Source organism: Vulpes vulpes, chromosome 2, assembly GCF_048418805.1.
Source record: "Vulpes vulpes isolate BD-2025 chromosome 2, VulVul3, whole genome shotgun sequence".
Taxonomy (NCBI): Eukaryota; Metazoa; Chordata; class Mammalia; order Carnivora; family Canidae; genus Vulpes; species Vulpes vulpes.
In genome coordinates, this window is record NC_132781.1 from 155,932,735 (window position 1) to 155,953,379 (window position 20,645).

The 20,645-nt window shown below is 43.7% G+C and overlaps 1 protein-coding gene across 8 annotated transcripts in view; it reads left to right on the plus strand.

The window, feature by feature from the left end:
• Positions 1 to 20,645, plus strand: part of LUZP1 (leucine zipper protein 1) — a 90,074-nt gene that overhangs the window by 52,079 nt on the left and 17,350 nt on the right. For 7 of the 8 annotated variants that reach the window (XM_072750816.1, XM_072750810.1, XM_072750813.1 and 4 more), the window contains one exon: positions 5,076 to 5,181. The exons of the other annotated variant lie outside the window; for it this stretch is intronic. The gene's annotated coding sequence lies outside the window, so the exon portion shown is untranslated. The remainder of the gene's footprint in view (positions 1 to 5,075; positions 5,182 to 20,645) is intronic. 8 annotated transcript variants of the gene reach the window in all.

Sequence of the window (20,645 nt, forward strand, 5' to 3'; positions counted from 1 at the left end):
AGAAACTCAAGCAGGCTCTGTTGAGCGTAGAACCTGACACAGAGCTTGATCTCACAGCCCCGAGGTCCCGACCTGAGCCGAAACCAAGAGTTGGGCACTTAACCGACCGGACCACCCAGGTGCCCCAGAATTGGACATTGTTTTAGCGGCCCCCCATCATAGATAGGTATTGAAATCTGTTATTAACATAAAGCTCAAGAATTAATAACAAGATTATTAGTTTATTCTTTAAAAGCTTGAATAATTGCATAACCCTGAGGTATTCGAATAAATCACATAAATTGGCATGTCTCCATTTTTGCCTTTTGGAACCTACCTATTATTTATAGTTTTTTTATTTTTTATTTTATTTTATTTATTTATTTTTTAAAGATTTATTTATTCATTCAGAGAGAGAGAGAGAGAAAGAGGCAGAGACACAGGCAGAGGGAGAAGCAGGCTCCATGCAGGGAGCCCGACGCGGGACTCGATCCCGGGTCTCCAGGATCATGCCCTAGGCTGCAGGCGGCACTAAACCACTGTGCCACCGGGGCTGCCCCCCCCCCCCTTTTTTTTAAAGATCTAATATTTATTTGAGAGAGAGAGCATGCATGAGTGCAGACCGGACGGGGAAGGAGAAGCAGACTCCCAACCCAGGATACTGGGATCATGACATGAGCCTAAGGCGACACTTAACTGAGCCACCCAGGTGTCCTTATTTATAGTTCAAGGGCACATGGAGCCAGCATGTTAAGGGTTCATATATGTTGTTATTGGAAAGGACCTTAAACATCATTTTGTCTGAATTTTTTGTTTAGCTGATGAAACGGAGACCCAGAGAGTATAGAAGAGTGGTTGTGAACTGCCTGTCGAAGGTTCCTCACCCTAAGAGAGTATCTTTTCCCGTTTCCCACTTGCTCTGGATTATCCTCCCTTGTGGGCAGGTGGGATGGGGTGGAGGGAGGATGAGGAAAAAAAGCAGGGCTTTTAGACATGTCTCCTGAAATGGGGGTTTGTTTTCCCCCTACATTTACCCGGATTGTCTTAAACTCCGGCATGAAGTAACTGGAGTGCGGGAGGCTGGTCAAGCATGGCATTCAGGTGAGCTGTTTTTATCAACCTCGGTGGTTCTAGGTTGGCTCTCCCCAAGCTGCAGCCACTCTTCAGCCCCAGACCCATTGATTGTTCCTACTCCATCCTGCCATCAGCCTATTTAAAGGCTGGCTTTTTGGTGAAGAGATGGCAAAGGGCAGAAAAAAACGTAAAATCCCTCCTCTCTTTTCTCCTGAACACTACTGAGAATGCTCCCCCAGCAATTCTAGGGGATAGAATGATTGTTGCCTCGCTTCCTAGTAGACACAGCGGGGCACCAGATTGGACTCCTAGGACTTTGCCTGTTACAGTTATGTCAGGTTTACATTTTTATCCTGCCCTCTCATTATCCACCTTCAGTTTGGTTCTTTGCTTGTATCTGGAAGGTCTCAAAAAGTTAATTAGTAGATATGGCCTGCTCCAGCAGAATCACAGGTTCCTGGTATCTCCATGATCCTTAATTATTCTGGTTCTGTCTGGTAACAGAAAGTCAAGTTATCACTGTGTACGCTCAGGTGGAGGACCGAGAGTGGTTCTTCTAGAGACTGCAGATGACCCAGAGTTTTTCAGTTTGAATAATTTCTCTTGATCTGTACATTTCATGGACTCTTTTCTCTGTCCTCTCCATTCTGTTTTTAAGCCCATTCAGAGGATTTTGTGGTGGTTGTTCAGATACTATGTTTCTGTTCTGAAATTTCCACTTTTCTTTTTTTAAACTTTTTTTTTAAAGATTTTATTCATGAGAGACACACAGAGAGAGAGAGAGACAGAGAGAGGCAGAGACACAGGCAGAGGGAGAAGCAGGCTCCATGCAGGGAGCCCGATGCGAGACTCGATCCCGGGTCTCCAGGATCACACCCTGGGTCAAAGGCGGCGGTAAACCACTGAGCCACCCAGGCTGCCTGAAATTTCTAGTTTTCAAAAAAAAGTTTTTTCACTTCCTCTGCTTACCCATAATTACTGCTTTAATGTCCTTGTCTGGTAAATCCAATATTTGGGTCATCTTGGCGTTGCCCTCTGCTAATTATCTTTTCCCTTGCAAACGAGTTTAGATTTTCTAGTTCTTCATGTAATTTGAGATTGTAGCCTGAACACGAATGCACGTGAATGTTAGGCTGTGGAGACACTGATTTCTGGTGATGTTTTTATGTTAGCAGGCTGTTAACTCAGACTCAGAATTGCAGAGTCTGTCTTCCCTGTGGGGAGGGGTGTGTGCAGTTCACACTTAGTCTTTTGGCCTTGGCCGAGGAGCTCGGGTTCTGCCCTGCGTGTGCGCATCCAGGGCGCAGCTAGAGGTTGGGGCGGACTTCACACCCAGAGCCTGGGACTTTGCTTCTCTGGCCTCTTCTTATCCTCATCGCTTGTGGCTGCTCTGGACTCTGTCCATGGTTCCTCCCGAGAGAAAGCCTGGGGTTTGTTTTATGATTGGCACTGCAGCTGGACAGCCCTCGGGTGAAAGCTCCAGAAATGGGGAATTTGTCCCATCCCAGCCCCTTCTACCAGTTTTTGACTTCTTTCCAAATTCAGCCAGCCTTTGTGCACTGTAGTTAGTTTTTTACATTTTGTCCAGAGCTTATTCCTGTTACCTGTTGGAGGATCATACTGGAACCAGAATTACTTAATAGCATTTTTATCTATTATCAAAGTGTTTTGGGAACAAAAGTGGTGCATATTTAAGAGAGCTTCAATCTTCAGCAATCAAATGAGGATGAACTGATGCATTTTTTCCTACGTGGCTTATTACCTCAGCTGCGCTCAACCATGTTCATTTTAACTTGCTTTGCAACCTTGGGTACCCAAGTCTCTTCTCCGTGGGCTGCACTTTCTCCTCCAGCACATGAGGCAGTTGGACTCTCCATGATCTGTAACGTCCTTTCATCTCTGCTTCTAGACAGACAGACAGACATACACTACTCATATGCTTAATATACTATCCCCACTATCTCCACCAAAAAAGTTAACAATGAGAAGCAGCAGAAGGGGTGCCAGAGGGAAGCGGTATGTGTGGATCTGCCAGGGTGGAAAGCTCTTTGAAGGGGCGGCACTAAAGAGTCTGTGGGTGTTTACAGTCTTCCTCTTGTTTTGGGGACAGAAGGCCAGTACGCCAAGGATGCAAGAAGTCAGTGACCTTCAGAAGCAAAGGGAAGAAGTCATTTGTTGCTTGCTTCCATCCCTTAGAAATAAGGAGAATGTAGACAGTTGAAAATAAATCCGGATTATCAGGAGTTCCTGTTTGTTTGATTTTGGGCAGTGCATTCTATCCTGTTTTGAAGGGACTAGCCCCCTGGGCCTTAGTAATATGCCAGGAAATGTGGCAGGAGGTGGTGGGGGCAGTAGCTTTCAGCAGGGGTGCTTCTGTCATTGTCAGGGCAGAGTGGAGATAGACCAGATTTATGTGGCCATTTTTTGGGATTCAGAATTTTTATGTAGGAGAGGTTCTAGGCTGTGCAGAGGAAGGTATGTGTAAGGTGGGTAGAGAAGGAAAAAGAGACAAGGGCAGAAGATCTGTGGGTTGGTTCTGAAGCTGGTTAAATAGCAATTACACATGTGCTACTTAGACTGACTTTTTAAAAAGTGTGTGGTGGGGGTGGGGATGTGGGGAGAGCTAAAACCCTTCCCACATGCACTCAAGCCATCCTTCGGGTGCTGACCCTGGTATAGATCCTTTTTCCTACTTTTCTATTTTTATTACTTGTCACTAATTCTTTTCTGTTCTGGTTTTACTGGCTTGATTAATTAATAAATCAATCTCTTAAAGATTGATTTATTAGAGTGCACATGTGCAAGTGGGGTGGGGAGGGGCAGAGAGAGAGAGAGAATCTCAAGTAGAGTCTGCGTGCAGCGTGGAGCCTGATGCGGGGCTTGATCTCACAACTCTGAGATCATGACTTCAGCCTAAACCAAGAGTCAGATAGATGCTCAACCAACTGAGCCACCCAGGCGGCCCCCTCATCTTTCTTTTAAAGCCATTTGAAAAAACTATCATTCAAGTATCTCTCCATTTTAAGTCTTCTAACTCTCTAGGAGCATAGAGGCAGGGGTGGACTCTGCCATGTGTATGTTGTGGGGTTGGTAGTGGAGGGGTGGAAATCACACTAAAGGGATCAATAGCCTCAGAAGGAGGTCACAGGGTAGTTTGTGGGATGTGTAAGGAAGGGTTGGGCAGTTGTGATGAGAGAAAGGGGGTTAGTTTAAGACCAAGCATCGAAGCTTTCCTTCCAGTGTAGAAGGTATCTTTCCATTCTTTGGTGAGATGAGGGTAGATGGAAGTTTGCCTCAGATCTCCCACCTCCAGTAATTCTAAAGGTAACATTCAGTGGGTTAGTAGACCTTTGGGTCTCTGGTCAAATGCTCCTTAAACCAGAGGGAAATATGTAGACAGAGAATCTCTACTTGGTTCTGATTGATACTGGGTGGTTCAGGGTCCTTTTGAGGACCTATAAGGCAACCCAATGAGAGTCATCCTGGTGAAGGGGCTCTCGTCAGATAGGCGAGGGTTTAAATCCTGTCTGCCATGTATTAGCAAACTGCAAGACCTTGATCAAATCATTTGACCTCTCGGAATTTAGATTCTTTATTAGGGGGTGATATTATTGTACCATTGTCTTGTATAAAATATAAAACATATTGCCTGGGGTGTGGTAGATGCTCCACAGATGTTTGGGTTTTTTTCTTACCCATCTTCTAGGACATCTTATTTTGGTAAAATCCTGGCTTTAGCCTGAAGCAGTTATGTATGTGACTCACCCTTTCCAAGTTTCAATTTCTTTCCTTAAATCGAGGGCATTTAACCAGTTGATTTCTGAGATCCCTCTCAAGCTGTAAGATGTCATGAGTTTTTAGACTACTGGGGAATGCAGAGGCATGTTAATTTAAGAAAGACGGTGTCCTCTGCCTTGAGACCAAATCATCTGAGAGGAAAAGGGCAGTCTCCTCTCCCTTCAGCTCAGTCTTGGTGCAATTCCCGCCTTACCTGTCTTACTTTCTGTTTATATTCTGTCCAGGTCAAGAGGCAGCTGCCATTGAAAGATAGCGAGTGCCTGTTTCCAAGACAGCGAGCACCAGGGGAGCCACCAGAGGTGTTAAAGGAAAGCTTAAATTACCTAAATGGTAAGTCTGCTGTACAGTGAAACCTAGCCATACTGATAGAATTGCGTAGTTTCTGAAGTCTGCAATCTTTGCACCATTGCAGGAGAGGGAGGAAAGTTAGTATTTATCGATGAACCAAACACTGTGCTAAGTACTTAACTTTTTTTTTTTTTTTTAAAGATTTATTTATTCATGATAGACATAGAGAGAGAGAGAGGCAGAGACACAGGAGGAGGGATAAGCAGGCCCATGCTGGGAGCCCGACATGGGACTCGATCCCGGGACTCCAGGATCGCGCCCTGGCAGACGCGAAACCACTGAGCCACCCAGGGATCCCCCCCCCCCTTTTTTTAAGCTTTTATTTATTCATTTGAGAAAGACAGAGCATGAGAAGGGGGAGGGGCAGAGGGAGAAGCAGACTTCCCACTGAGCAGGGAGCCTCAAGCGGGGCTCGATCCCGGGACCCTTAGATCATGACCCGAGCGGGACGTAGCCGCTTAACCGACTGAGCCACCCAGGCGCCCATATATGTGTTTTCTAATGTAATCAGCCAATCAGCCAACCACACCAGGGTGAAAATCCTTGCATTTAGTTAACTTTCAGGGATAGGTCTAGCCAGCATTTGCTAAATACTTACTTTTTGCCAGGCAGGTTCTGTTTGACATTCATTATCTCCCTTAGTCTTCACACTGACCCTAGGAGGTAAGTGCTGTTATTTTCTTTTGGAGGAAATGAGCCTGGAGACATTAAATAACTACTTCAAGTTCACACAGGGAGTGAAGGGGAGGACTGGATTTCAACTCTGGGTCATTTTCACTGTAGCATAATGTTTCTCTTTTGAGAAAGTTACTTTTTTTGGTTGAGACAGTGACTGACTTAATCTTTAAAAAGCAAAGCGGAATGAACAAATAAATGCCTTTTGGTTAACAGCCAGCTCCTTTTCCTAACTCCTTCTGGATTCTGTGCACCAGTTATTTTATTGGTTATTGCTAACCAAGGTGGATTGTGCTGAGGAAATAGAGAAGCTCACACTTGTCAAGTTCTGGTGACACAAACTGACCGCTTACTACATGCCTAGCATAATTGTTGATGCTAAACAACTTTAAACAAAAACAATAATACAGCACTGAACAAAACAGGAAAAGCTCTTGTTCTCAGGGTTTATATACTAAAGGGTAGAAAGAAAGAAACAAACAAACAAAAAAGGAGTAGACATAAACAAATAGGTAACTAGGTCAGTAATGTCCACTAGGGGATTTGTGCTCAGAAGAACAAAAACAAGAGTCAGGTGGTCAAGTGACAGGGAGCCTGGGGGACTGCTCCTTTATGTAAGGAGTTCAAGGAAGGCCTCTGATGAGGTGATAATTTCAGCCAAGATCTGAAACAGGTGAGGGATCCAGATATCTGGGAGAAAAGCATCCCAGGCAGAGGGAACAAGAAGTGTAAAAAGCTCTGAGGTATGAGTGTAACTTGTCCTTGATGAGGAGGCCAGTGTGGCTGGAGTGGAGTGGTAGGGAAAGAGTAGTAGGAGTAAGAGCGGGGGAGACAGTGCGATCCAGATCAAGTAGCCGCTCAGAGCCAGGGCATATGACCTTTGGAGTGCATTTTATTCTAAGTGAGATGGGGGAGGGGATGCACTGGAGAATCAGAGCAGAGGAGTGAATGAGCTGAATTATGTTTTGAAAGGTTTCATCTGGTTGCTGTGGGAGACCAGACTGGAGGGTGGGGGAGGATGGGGCAAGGTGGGCAGTGTGAAATGAACCAGAGAGACCAGTTAGGAAGCTCTTGCAGTGATTGCAGTGATGAGTGTACCGTCTAGGGGAGGGATGATGGCCTAGACCCTATAGGGTGCATAGCCACAAAGTAATGGATTCTGGACATACTTTGAAGGTAGGGTCAAATTCTCAGTCTCCCTGTAGAAATGTTTGATTTCTCTGGACTTTAGGTCACATGGGTTTGAGGGTATCATTGGAAACTTGACAGTGATCCCTGGTGTAATTCTAAAACTGACTGAGAAGTTCTAAAACTGGCTTTCCCTAGAAGCCACTTGTGTTCACCAAGTGAGTTGTGCTGACAACAATTCTTTGTTTTCTTTAAGCTCTGCCTTGCTTTTATTTAACCTAAAGCATCAGCACAAGTTTATTATAGAAATACAGAAAATAAAGATAAATGATAAGAGAAACACCATCCATTGATGATTACATAACATTTTGATGTATATCAGGACAGTTCATTTTCGCAAACATTCTTGGCTGGATGGTCTGAAATCTGCTACAAAGGTAATGTGGTGTGTTACAATTAGGTATTTAACATTTTCTCATGTGATCTCAAGACAAAGATGATTTTGGGCTGGCTTACAAGCATTATTGTATTACTAATATTAATAACTTAATATAAAATATTAATTATAATATTAATAGTAAATATTATATCCAATATTAATAATGGACCAGGGTTTACCAAGAGGGGCTGTTTTCAGAGGCATTCTGGATGGCTGTTCTTTGTTATATTTTGTTTAACAGTTTGAACATAGGCATCAATGACGGTATAGAAAAGATGTGCCTATCATGTTTACAGCGAGTGTTTGCAAGCCAGAATGTGTAGAAGTATTTAGACAATTGAAACTATCTATTGAAACTAACTTTCATGTTGTTGAAATGTGAAAAATAGTAAATAATTTAAAATTTATGTAGCACTTAAGATGGACCGGTACTGGTCTAAGCACTTCATGTATTAACTCATTTGCACTAATAGTAACCCTCAAAAGTAGGTATTGAAGCATAGAGAAGTCATGTAACGTAGCCAAGATCACACAGCCAGCAAGTGGCAAAATCAGGATTTGATTTAAGCTGTTTAGCTCCAATGTCTGTAATGACAGTGTTAACCCTTGTACCATACTCCCTACAAAAGATATAAGAAATAAGCCCTATATTTAGGTTATTAAAATTAATTAGTAGCAGTTTATTTTTAAAAAAATCAGTATGAACCTATAAACTGGTAATGCGGCTGCCAGATTAGCTCCTGCAAGTCTTAGGTTCATTATTAAAACTGGATTAACCAGGTCATCTTTCAGATCCTCCCCCACCCCTTTACTCCATTGCTACTGTCTTAGTTCAGGTCCTATTCAGTCTCTTGCCTTGATTATTACAATAGCTCCCTAGTTTATCCTGTCAAAATGTCCTTCACAAATGCAGCTTTTTTTTTTTATTTTTAAAGATTGATTTATTGGGGCACCTGGGTGGTTTAGTGGTTGAGTGTCTGCCTTTGGCTCAGGGTGTGATCCTGGGGTCCTGGGATCGAATCCTGCATCGGGCTCCCCATAGGGAGCCTGCTTCTCCCTCTGCTTCTGTCCCTGCCTCCCTCTCTGTGTCTCTCATGAATAAATAAGTAGAATCTTTTAAAAAATTAGAGAGAGAGACAATGAGCACATGGTATGGAGAAGGGCAGAGGCAGAGGGCCAGAGAAACAAGTGGACTTTTTGCTGAGTACGTGAAATCCTCACCTGAAACTGAGACTTGGGCACTTTAGGGACCGTGCCACCAGATGCCTCACAAACGTAGTTCTGATTGTGTGACTCTCTTTGTCCAAAGCAGGTTGCACCTTTGCTTCCCATGCTCACTTGTAGACATGTAGTATGTGTTGTGGAGGATTTGTACACTGGTGTTCTTTTTATTTCCCTTTTGAATGAGTTGGCCACATTCACGAGATTGATGTAAAAGTAGAACGTGATCTCCCCTTTTCACCTGTGTCCTCCCAGGCCCCTGTGACTCACAGACACTATTGGCCTGATCTCTTTGGCATTTGCATTTGCAGCCTTTGGCCTAAAGGCTAAGTATCTCTGCTTGAAGGTGGCACCCAGATCTGAAAACAGCCCCTCAAGATGTAGGCTGGGCTACAGGACACAGACTAACACCTTCCTTGACTTTCCGAGCATTTGTGAGTTTTCTTGCCCTACTCCATCGTGGTATTCAGCGCCCATGGAGGGAAAATAACGATGAGCTCAGAGCCCAGGAGAGGAACACAAATACTAGCGAGGAAGCAGTGTGGGTACAGCGGGGGAAGGCAGTACATTTGTGTTGCAGGGTGTGCACTGTTTGAAGAGGCGAGGGGAGAGGGGACAGGTGCTGCAGTGACAGATGGTCTCCTGGAGCAGAGCAGGGACAGAGGAGGCCCGAAGGAAGAGGAGAGGGGGAAAGCGCACTCGTTGGCTTGGTCCTCAGCCACGGCCACCACAGCCCCCTGCGGATGGATGGCAACGGTCTCTGCCCTGCACCCCTGTCTGTGCTCCAGCCTCACCAGTTACCTGCTCTCTCCTTCCCCTCACTCTTCTCTGCTTAGTCCTGAGGGAGGAAAGTTGCCCAGGTGCAGCCATGGATTTTCCCTCCCTCCTTCCCTACTCCCCTCTTCTTTCCTCCCTCCTTCCTCCTGTCTTTCCTTCTTATGAACAGGTCTTTTATACCCTTTATATAACAGAGACAGCAGTAAAAAAAACAGCTACAGACACAGAAAAAGCCTGTCTCTGGCGTCATGGATCTTACATTCTAGTAAAAAGAATTAGGTAGTATTCGAGTGGTTAAGAGTGCTTAAACAAGAAAAAAAAAAAAAAAAAAAAGGAGCTGTCCAGAGATGGAATGAGTTGTCTTCGGAAGGAAGAAGAGTCCTGCTGGTTATTAGAAGTGTTTAAACAGTAGAGTGGCTACTTGCGAGGTGCCTTCTGCATGGGGTGGGAGGTTGGGTCACAGGTCTCTAAGTCTTTTCCCACCTGGGGAATCTTTCTGTGCTTGTTGGGCTACTAACTCTTGAGGTTTGTATATCAAACACGTGAATTCGTGCTTCTGGGAAAAATATGAAGCCCAGGAATGACAGAGAAGCCCTTGGGAAGAAGTGGTGGTGGGATGTGGACGGCCTAGGGGTTGAAGACAGGTGCCTAGAAATGGTTGGGAGGAAGCTGCTTAAAAACAGGGGTTGGCAGACAGTGGTCCACAGGCCTACTGCCTGCAGTTGTAAAGTTGGGTGGAAACACAACGATGTCATTCACGGACACATTGTGTATGGCTGGTCCATGCGATGGGGCCAGAATTGAGTACCCAGGACAGACCCCAATTCAGGTCTTACAAAGCCTGGACTATTTACTATTAAACTAAGTTGTACACATCTGTGTATGCTCTCAGACTTTTCAAAACTGAAGTATAATTAACACACAGTGTTGTATTAGTTTCAGGCATACAACATCGATTCAGCATTTTTACTCCATGCTTTCCACGATGGATACTATTAAACCCTAAAGAAAAAGTTTGCCGACCCCCTGCTTTCAGTGACTGTTGGGAAGAGGAAGTGTGAATCATGGTAGCTGTGTTAGGGGGAAAGGGCAGGGCAGGTTTGATTATGTTCTATTTCAGACCTTCCTGGTCTGAAGGATGAGAAGAAGCCAACCTCCAAAGTGCTGGATCAGGCTGTTTGGAACTGGGTTCAAGAACTTGGGCCGGAAGGAGCCCCGAATGAGAGAGAATTGGTGCTGTATCCCTCTAGTGTGAAATGGAACCGAGCTAGACACTGGTGGGGGGGACAAGTTGGCATTAAAGTATAGGACCACCCTTCCCTCTCATCACTTTCCTGCGATTCCTGAGGTTTAATATCAATAATTTCCTTCCCAGAGTCCACCCTCAGGCACGATTAGTCACTTCTTCTGAGCTTCTAATTGCAACATCTATCAAGTGGTAAGATGTGCTAAGTGAAAAAAGCGTGGTAAGCAGAAGGATCGGCGCTGTATTGTAGAAGACGGTCAGGGAGGCCTCTTCGTTATTGTTTTCTGATTAGTTCTCTTGTGCTTTAAAGGCAAGGGACGGGTGTTGATAACTTGCCTGACACTTGGCAAAATGCTGGGTGCATCATAGGGGTTCATAGATGTCTACTAAAGAAATGAATATTCCCTGGATAAACATACTTACTGGGGCCTGTGGGGGGCACTGGGAGGAGAGGCATGTGCCCCTTCCTTTTCCGATGGCCTTGGAGGTAGCAAAGCATTTCTACCCTGGTTATGCTTAGGGCCAAAAGATCAGAGAAAAGTGACACTCTGACCCCATTTTCTATCAGTTTTCTTGTTTTCCCTGATGGTAGAAAGGCTGGTTTTAGTGGGAGGCTGTTTCTAGGAGGATTTTGCCTGGTGAAACTTACCTCAGGTCTGCATGGGACTTTGCAGAGTTCTTTAGCTGACTGTTTTTTGTTTGCTTGTTTGGTTTTTTTTTTTTTTTTTTTTTTGGCTGTGAGGTAAGTCAGGTTGGTATTTTGTTTGCTCAGAGGAAGGTGCTGGGGCATAGAGAAGATCATTGATTTGGCCAACAGGGTAACATTCTCAAAAGAATATGGACTATGGAAGTAGACTTGCGTTAGACACCTGGCTGTCGTCCTTGCTGTGTGACCTTGAGAGTTCAAAGGTCCCTGTCCCATGACATTACTGGGAAGGCTCAGTGGAATACTGGTAGTAGCTACTGTGACTTCTGCTAAACCCTTTACATCCCCTGGGATTACCCTACTCTGTGGATGAGAAAGCCTCTGAGAGGTAATTTAAGAAAAAGTAAGTGGTAGATCTGGGATTCCTGGGGAAGGTGTGTATGGTAAGTACTTTATATCTTGACTGCAGCACAGTAGTGCTCCACTGCTGGGTGTCCTCTGCATCTTTCCTCTTACTGGTCTGTGTATAGTCAGGACTCCTCACTTTGTAAAAATGCTTCAGAGTTTCCGGGAAGGGGGTTCTACACAATGGGAAGAATCCTGGATAGACAGGAGACTAAGGTCCTTACCTTTACTGCTGAGTTGCTAGAGAAACCACAGTGTTTACCTCTGAGTCTCCATTCCTTAATTTGTAAAATAAGGGGATTGGGCCAAACAGGTGGTTTTATTTTTAAAATAAAATCGGTGGAACTCCTTACAGTCATATGGGGGAAACCCAATGTGTTAAGAAGCTAATAGGTGTTGCTTTGGTTGATGAAGTGAATGAAGGAGCCTGAACTCTCAGCCTGCCCCAACCTTCTCCCCTGTTTTGCCCTGGGGACTCCTGAGGGGATTTGCTGAGCCCAGTTTGAAAACCAGCGGGCTAAGTGATCTCTTAGCTACATTTTGGCTCTGAAATCCCATTCTAAGGAGTGGAAAAGGATCCAGATTTTCTTTTTTCCCCTTCTTTCCCAACATGAGGTCCAATTACTAGAGCTAGACAGCCTATGAATAATGTGTTTTTTTTGTATTTATGCCCCATGCATTGACCTGAAAGCCAGAAGGGGCAGAGTTCAAACAGGGAAAAGTACTGGGGCTGGGACCCTGCAGGTGGCACTGGGCTTGGGATGAGGTCATTCGGAGCCTCACCGCAGGACCTGATATATCTGTGCTGGCCATATCTGTTCCTGCCAATTGTTTTTACCTTTGTAATCCACGAGTAGCTTGTTGACATCATTTTTATTACTTTGTGCTAATGGTTAGTGCCAAAGGGCTGATAGGTCATTTAATAATTGGGGGGCTCATTCAGCCATTCATTGATCAAATTTTAAGCATTGATTCTGTGCTAGGCTTCCACCTGGGTACCGAGAATACAGTGGTGAATAAAACAAACTGGAGAGACAGAGTGCGTAGATACCACTGGAATACGTGTGTTGTCTCCTGTGATGGGACCAGTACGCACACTCGCTGTAAGAACAAGAAGGAAAGGCCCCATCTGGCCTGCGATTTTGAGAGAGAGGTGCTCCAGGAGCTTCCAGGAGGAGGTGCTAAGGTGGGATTTGGAGCAGTGAGAAGGATTACCAACCAAGCCAGTAAAGGCCCGGAGGTGAGAGAGGGCAGGGTTTGTGGGCTGCAGGAGTGTGAGGTTTGAACAGGAGGCTGACGAGACCGGCAGGGCCAGGCCTTTTGGGGCTTCACATGCCTCGTTGGGGACTTTGGTCTTTATCCTGAGAGCAGCAAGGACCTTGAAGGCATTTTGAAGAGTGGTGTGTAAGAGCTCCTTCTCTTCACGTCTCCAGTAAGTGTATGCTGGATAGTTACTGGGCTCAGCTTTTTCAGTCGTGCTGTACTGGCTGGTTCGTGTCAGAGTTTTGAACAGAACATGTAAAATTGGCACTAAAAGCCAGATGAATAAATGAGCAAAGGGATTCCTGGGTTCTACTAATTCAGAATTAGAATTTGTAGATGGGGCTATACTGAAGTTTAACATTTCTCTCTTCCAAAAAAGGAATTTGTTTATGAAAATGTAGTGTGAGAGTTGCTGAGGGGAATGTTTTAGTTTGGGATAATAAACATGTTGTTAAAAAAAAAAAAAACAGCTTTATTGTGATCTAATTTATATATCAAAGTTGATCTCTTTAAAGTGTACAATCTAATGGCTTTCTAGCATACTTATAAGGATAAGCTGGTTCAAAGCACTTTGTAGAAACATCATATATCACTTGCTTTCTGCTAATTGTTATTCCAATGTTGATCCTTTTAAAATCACTTTATGACCCATATTCTGTTCAGCTCCCCATTTCCTTCACCCCGTGTATAAACTGGTCAGGTGTTGTGTTTTGTGTTTTTACTGTACCACTAGGCAAAAGGACAAAAACAGATGGCACTCGAAGTAGGAGGAGTGGATGGGAATAAGAGAAAAGATTTTTTCTTATATAAATATATAAATCAGGCAGCCTGGGTGGCTCAGCGGTTTGGCGCCGCCTTCAACCCAGGGCGTGATCCTGGAGACCAGGGATCGAGTCCCACGTCAGGCTCCCTGCATGGAGCCTCCTTCTCCCTCTGCCTGTGTCTCTGCCCCCCCCCCCCATTAATAAATAAATAAATCTTAAAAATATATATATATAAACGTACAGTTTCTTTTTCCCCTTCCATTTTTGAGAATGAGGAAGCATATAAACTGGAAAGAGAAAGAAGGGAGACCAAAAGAAGCAAAGAGAACAGAGAGAGAGAGAGATGGACCAGGGAAGCAGAGGGGCAGGCGGAGAGGGAGAACCAGCTTGGTAGAAGGCAGGATCCTCGAGGCTGGGGGAGGGAGGCAGGCAGGCAGGCTCTGTAGCTCCAGCACCTCCAAGGCCTTGGTGTTTTAGGGCCGGTGCGTGGGCTCCATCTGCCGGCTGGAAGCTTCCAGTGCGACCTGGAGAAAGGATCTCCGGGTTGGAGACAGTGGCTTCTGGCATTTCCTCAAATCTTTTTGCCCTGGGTTTTCTTGTTGGGATCATTATTGAATCAGTTCTTCTCTTCCGAATGGTGGCTATTTTTTTGTTATGGCTCAGACCACGTTTCCTCACTCCTTCCCCCAATTTTAAATCTAATCACATCAGACTGTATTACCCTGCACCCTTGGTGCTGCTGTCATCTCTCATGCCCCCAACCCCCCAGAGTGCCTCTAAGTTCTCAGTGACTTTAGCTTCTTATCTAATGTCACTCTTGTCATCTCTCATCCTGTTAATAAGTGGTGCTTTCAAGGTATGATTCTGTGGTCCTTGCAGCACCTTTGCCTCCCATTATTTCTCTCTATACCAGGGGTCTTCCTCTTTCATCCCTGCTCCCAGCAGCCCCATGAACATGATCATCTGTGTAGAAAAACTTCAGGATTTTTTTTTTTTAATGGGACCATCTTGGGGTCACCTGGCTGGCTCATTTGGAGGAACATGCAATTCTTGATCTTGAGGTTGCAAGTTCGAGCCCCATGTGCGTGTAGAGATTACTTAAAAAAATATTTTTAAAAAGGAAAAAGATGGGCAGCCTTCAGCTTAGCGCAGCCTTCAGCCCAGAGTGAGATCCTGGAGACCCGGGGTTGAGCCCCACTTCGGGCTCCCTGCGTGGAGCCTGCTTCTCCCTCTGCCTGTGTCTCTGCCTCTCTGTGTGTCTCTCATGAATAAATAAATAAAATCTTAAAAAAAATAAAAAGGAAAAAGACTATATTTGAGAGAATCTTTCAGTTCATGGAATTGAGGGGAAGAGATTTCCCATATATTCCCTGCCCACCTGCCTTCCCCATTGTCAGCATCCCTCGCCAGAGGGGCACATACTGGCGAACCTACATTCACACGCTATAGTCGCCCAGGCTCTGTGTTCATGTCATGGGTCACTCTTGCTGGTGTACATTCAGTGGGTTTGGCTAAATGTATGATGACATACATCCGCCATTGCAGTGTCATATAGAGTAGTTTCACTGCCCTACACATCCTGTGCTCCACCTATTCATACCTTAGTTTTTGACATTCTCCAGTTCCTGGAGATAGGTCCCTCTGGAATTACCATCTCCTGTCTGGCAAGCTCACTCTTGCTGGTACCCTGACCCCAATGGTCCTTCTGTCCTTTGTTGGTCCCATCAGTTCATTTGGTCCTATTACATTTTCACTGTTCTCACATGTTCTTGTCCATCTTTACTGGACAAGCTTAAGTTCCCTTGGCCGTGCCTGTGATTCCCGTGGCCTCTCTTGCTTTGTTCTAGTCCTAGAGCTCCATCCGGGTCATTCAGACCCTGTCTCCTCTGTGCCTTCATCTGGTCAGCTGAACAAGACTGGATAGAGAAATACGACCTTGCCGACTGGTTTCACTGTAACCATGAAATTTAAGTGGGCCCTTAATGTTGCCTATTTGCCCTCGCCTCGCTCACCAGATCTCAAACTTAATCCTTGATCCCCTGTTGCCACTTTAAGATGGTGACCTTGCTTGCTATTTCAGTGACTACACGAAACTGCCTGAAGAGAACTCCTCCCACCGTACCTGCCTTCCCACCTGCCCATGCACCTGCATCCTCTGCCTGCCTGCCCGTCACCGTGCATCCCCTGTTCTCCAGCGCAGCTGCTGTACTTTATCCTGGAGCCCCATTTTCTCTCTCTTATCCAAGAACATTGCTCTAGAATGTTTCTGCCTGTCTTTCATAACTTGTCAAATTTTCCCGTTTTTCCTGGAGCATACTCTTATCAATATGCCAACATACTTTTTCTTCTATCTTAGAAAAGAAACCGCTTGATTCCACTTTTTCTGTCAAGCCCCCCATTTGCTCTATTTATTTATATTCCACTCTATTTTTGTATTTTACTTAAATTTTATACATTTTGTATTTTCTGCTTTTTAACAGAATTGAAAAATCATTTAATATTTGTTATCTCCCAATTCATCACCTTATTTTCTCTCTTAAGCTCACCTGATAAAACTTTCACTTCCATCACTTAACAGTGCTGCTCTTCCCAGGGTGACTTCCACGTGGTGAAATATAATGGTCTGTTCTTAGCCTTCATTTTACTTGAGCCATCAGCTTCCTGTGACAGGACTTAGTACCCTTTCTCCTTGAAAGGCTTTCTTGGCTGGGCTTCTAGGATACAATCTCCCAGTTTTCCTTTACCTTGCTGACTTTGTCTTTGTGTCCTTTGCTGCTTACTCTACATTTCCACTAGTAAAAAATATGGCCACCTTGGGGCTAAGACCGTTGACTTCTTGATTTTTCTGTAGTCGCGCAGTTCATGGACAGTCTCATCCGAATCCTGGCTTTCTAAGCCATCCATTCATTGTTGATTATAGCACAGATTTATACATTCAGCCCATTCTCTCCTGAAGTCCAGCTTTGTGTATTCAGGCAGCCTCTTGAATGTCTCCATTTGGATGACTGATTCATATTTCATAAATAATATGTGTCTAACTCAACTCCTGATCTTTCTTTTCAGACTGCTCCATCCAGTCATCCCTGTTTAAATTGATAACATCTCAATCCTTCTATAGATTCAGAGCAAAACCCTCAGAGTCATTTTTTTTAAAGAGTTCTTTAAGATTTGTTTATTTATTTTAGAAAACCAGTGGGAGGGGCAGAGGGAGAGGGAATAGACTCCTTGCTGAGCACAGAGCCTGATGTGGGGTTTGATCTCACAACCCTGAAATCATGACCTGAGCCGAAACCAAGAGTTGGATGTTCAGCTGACTGGGCCACCCAGGTGCCACCCCCCTGCCTCCACCCAACCCCCGGGAGCCATTCTTAATCCCTTTGTCTCACACCTCACAGGCAATCCAAGAGCAAATGCTGTGATTCTACTTTCAAGTGGCCAGAGCTGGACCACTTCTTACCATGTGTGGCCAGTGTCCTGGGCTGGACCATAAGTGCCTTTGCCCGGATTACTGCTCTCACCCTTACCCTCTGTGGTCTGTTTTGAGCACAGCAGTCATGTTGATCTGTATCTTATTTTATAGGTCATCCGTCTCTATTTTTTGTTAGCTATATAACATGTAGTGTACAAACCTTAAGTTATGTAGCTTGATGGCAGGAATCTGCCATCCATAGAACATCCCCAGGAGCCTCCTTCTGGTCATGGTCTCCCTAGAGGGTAGCCATGATCACCACGGATGAATTTTTGCCTGTTTCTCAACTATGTTTAAGTGAAACAATATAGTCCAGATTGATCCCTTTAAATCAAGTCAGAATGTGTTATTCAGAACCTTTGGATGGGTCTAGATAAGAAATCAGAGTCTTCCCTGGGGTCTCCAAGATGCTCCCACTTCCTATTCTGATTCCATCTCTCACTACTCTCCTTTTGTTCCCTCATGTCCAGCCATGCTGTCCAAAGTATGCTTTTTTAAGTCTTTGTTTTCAGTCTTCTCTTTGCCTAGAATGTTCTTCTCTAGATATTCTTTGCTTCTTTCAAGTCTCTACTCAGGTGTTACCTTGAGGCCTACCCTGATTACCCTGTTTAAAATTGCAACCTCCTCTCAGCATCTCCCCCCACCCCTAGCCAGCTTGTTTGTCTGTTAAACTAAATTTTTTTAAAGAGCACTTTTAGATTCACAGCAAAATTGAGCAGAAGGTAGATTTCCCATATACCTCCTGCCTCCACACATGCACAGCTTGCCTCATTATTTATATACCTGACCAGAGGGGAACATTTGTTACAACTGGTGAACCCACATTGACATGTCATTATCACCAGAGTCCACAGTATACATTATGGTTCATTCTTGGTGTTACACAGTTTCTGAATCTGCACAAATTTATAATGAGATGTATTCACCATTATAGTATTATGCAGAGTAGCCTTCTTGCCCTAAAAATTCACTCTCTTTATCCCTTCCTCCTTTCTACCCCCTGATCTTTTTATTGTCTCCATAGTTTACATAATTTTGCCCTTTAAAGAACGTCATAGGGCAGCCTGGATGGCTCAGCAGTTTAGCTCTGCCTTCAGCCCAGGGCCTGATCCTGGGGTCCGAGGATCCAGTCCCACGTCGGGCTCCCTGCATGGAGCCTGCTTCTCCCTCTGCCTGTGTCTCTGCCTCTCTCTCTCTGTGCCTCTCATGAATAAATAAATAAAATCTTAAAAAAAAAAAGTCATATAGTTGGGGTCACATAGCCTTTTCATATTGGGTTATTTTACTTTTAAGCTTCCTCCTTGTCTTTTCATGGCTTGACAGCTCATTTCTTTTTAGCTAAATAATATTCCATTATCTGTATATACCGCAGTTTATCCATTCACCTACTGAAGGGCATCTTGGTTGCTTTCAAGTGTTGGCATTTGTGAATAGAGCTGCTAGAAATCTTCGCATGCAGGTTTCACTCCTTTGGGTAAATACCAAGGAATGCTGTCGCTGCATTGTGTATGGCAAGAGTGCATTTACTTGTAAGAGATCACCGAACTGTTTTCCAAAGTGAGCTGTCTCATTTTGTATGTCCACTAGCAGTGGGCATTCCTTTTGTTCCACATCCTCACTAGCATTTGGTGGTGTCAGTGTTCCAGATTTTGGCCATTCTAATAGGTGTGTAGTGTATCTTCTTATTGCTTTGTGTTCCTCTGATGACATATGATGTGCAACATCTTTACATATGCTTATTGGAATATGTATATTCCAATATACATATTCTCCGGTGAAATCTTTGTTAATGCCCATTTTTAAATCAGACTGTTTTCTTATTGTTGACTTTTTTTTTTAAAGATTTTATTTATTTGTTTATTTATTTATGAGAGACACACACACAGAGGCAGAGACATAGGCAGAGGGGGAGAAGCAGGCTCCCTGCAGGGAACCTGAAATGGGACTTGATTCCAGGACCCCGGGATCACGCCCTTAGCTGAAGGCAGATGCTCAACCACTAAGCCACCCAGGCATCCAGAGTTTTAAGAGTTCTTGGCATTTTATGTTTACACTCCTTTATCAAATGGGTCTTTTGTAGATATTTTTTTCCCAGTGTGTAGTTTGTCTTTCATTCTTTTGACATTGTCTTTTAAAGAATGAAATTTTAGTGAAGTGTAGCTTACCAGTTATTTCTTTCATGGATCACACCTTTGGTGTTGTATCTAAAAAGTCATCATTATATCATACCTGAGGTCATCTAAGTTTTCTCCTATGTTACCTTCTTGGCATTTTATAAGTTTTATGTTTTATTTTTAGGTCTGTGCTCCATTTTGAGTTAATATTTTTGAAGAGTGTAAGATCTGTGTCTAGATTCATTGATTTGCATGTGGATGTTCATTTTTCCAGCACCAGAAAAGACAAGGCTGTCTTTGCTTCATTGTTATTGCCTTTGGTTCTTGGTCAAAGTTCAACTGACTATGCTAATGTGGATCTATTTGTGGGCTCTGTTTTTTGTTCTGTTGCTTTGTGTGTTCTTTACCAATACCACACTCTCTCGAATACTGGAGTATTATAGTAAGTTGTGAGGTCAAGGAGTGTCAGTCTTCCAGCTTTGTTCTTCAGTATGATTTGGCTCTTTGGATCTTCCCAATCAGTGTGTTGATATCCACAAAATAACTTGCTGAGATTTTGATTGGGATTACATTGAACGTATATCTCAAGTTGGAAAGAATTAACATTTGGACAATATTGAGTCTTCCTATTCATGAATATGGACTATCTCTTCATTGACTTAATACTTCTTTGATGCATCAGTTTTATAGTTTCCTTATATAGATCGTGTATATATTTTGTTACATTTATACTTAATGTAATTCTTTCTTGGGAGGTGCTAATGTAAATGTGTGTGTGTGTTTTAAAATGATATTGTGTTTTTAACATCAAATTCCACTTGTTCATTGCTGGTATGTGGGAAAGTGACTGACTTGTAGGTTAACTTTGTATTTTGCAGCCTTACTATAATGCTTACTAGTTCCCGGAATTTTTTTTCGTTGATTCATTTCGATTTTCTAGTCATGTCGTATGCAGACAAAGACAGTTTTGTTTCTTCTTTTCCTTTCTTATTTTCTTGTCTTATTGCATTAGCTAGGACTTCTAGTACAATTTTGAGAAGCTGTGGTAAGAGGGGACATCTTGCCTTGTTCTTGGTCATAGCAGGAAAGTTTTGAGTTTTCCACCGATTAAGTATGATGCTAACTGTAGATTTTTATCAAATTGAGCAAGTTCCCTCTATTCCTAGTTTGCTGGGAGTTTTATCATGAATGGGTATTGGATTTTGTCAATACTTTGTAGTTTTTAATAAGATTATGTGATTTTTCTTCTTTAGTCTGTTGATATTCTGGATTATATTAATTATTTTTGAATGTTGAGCC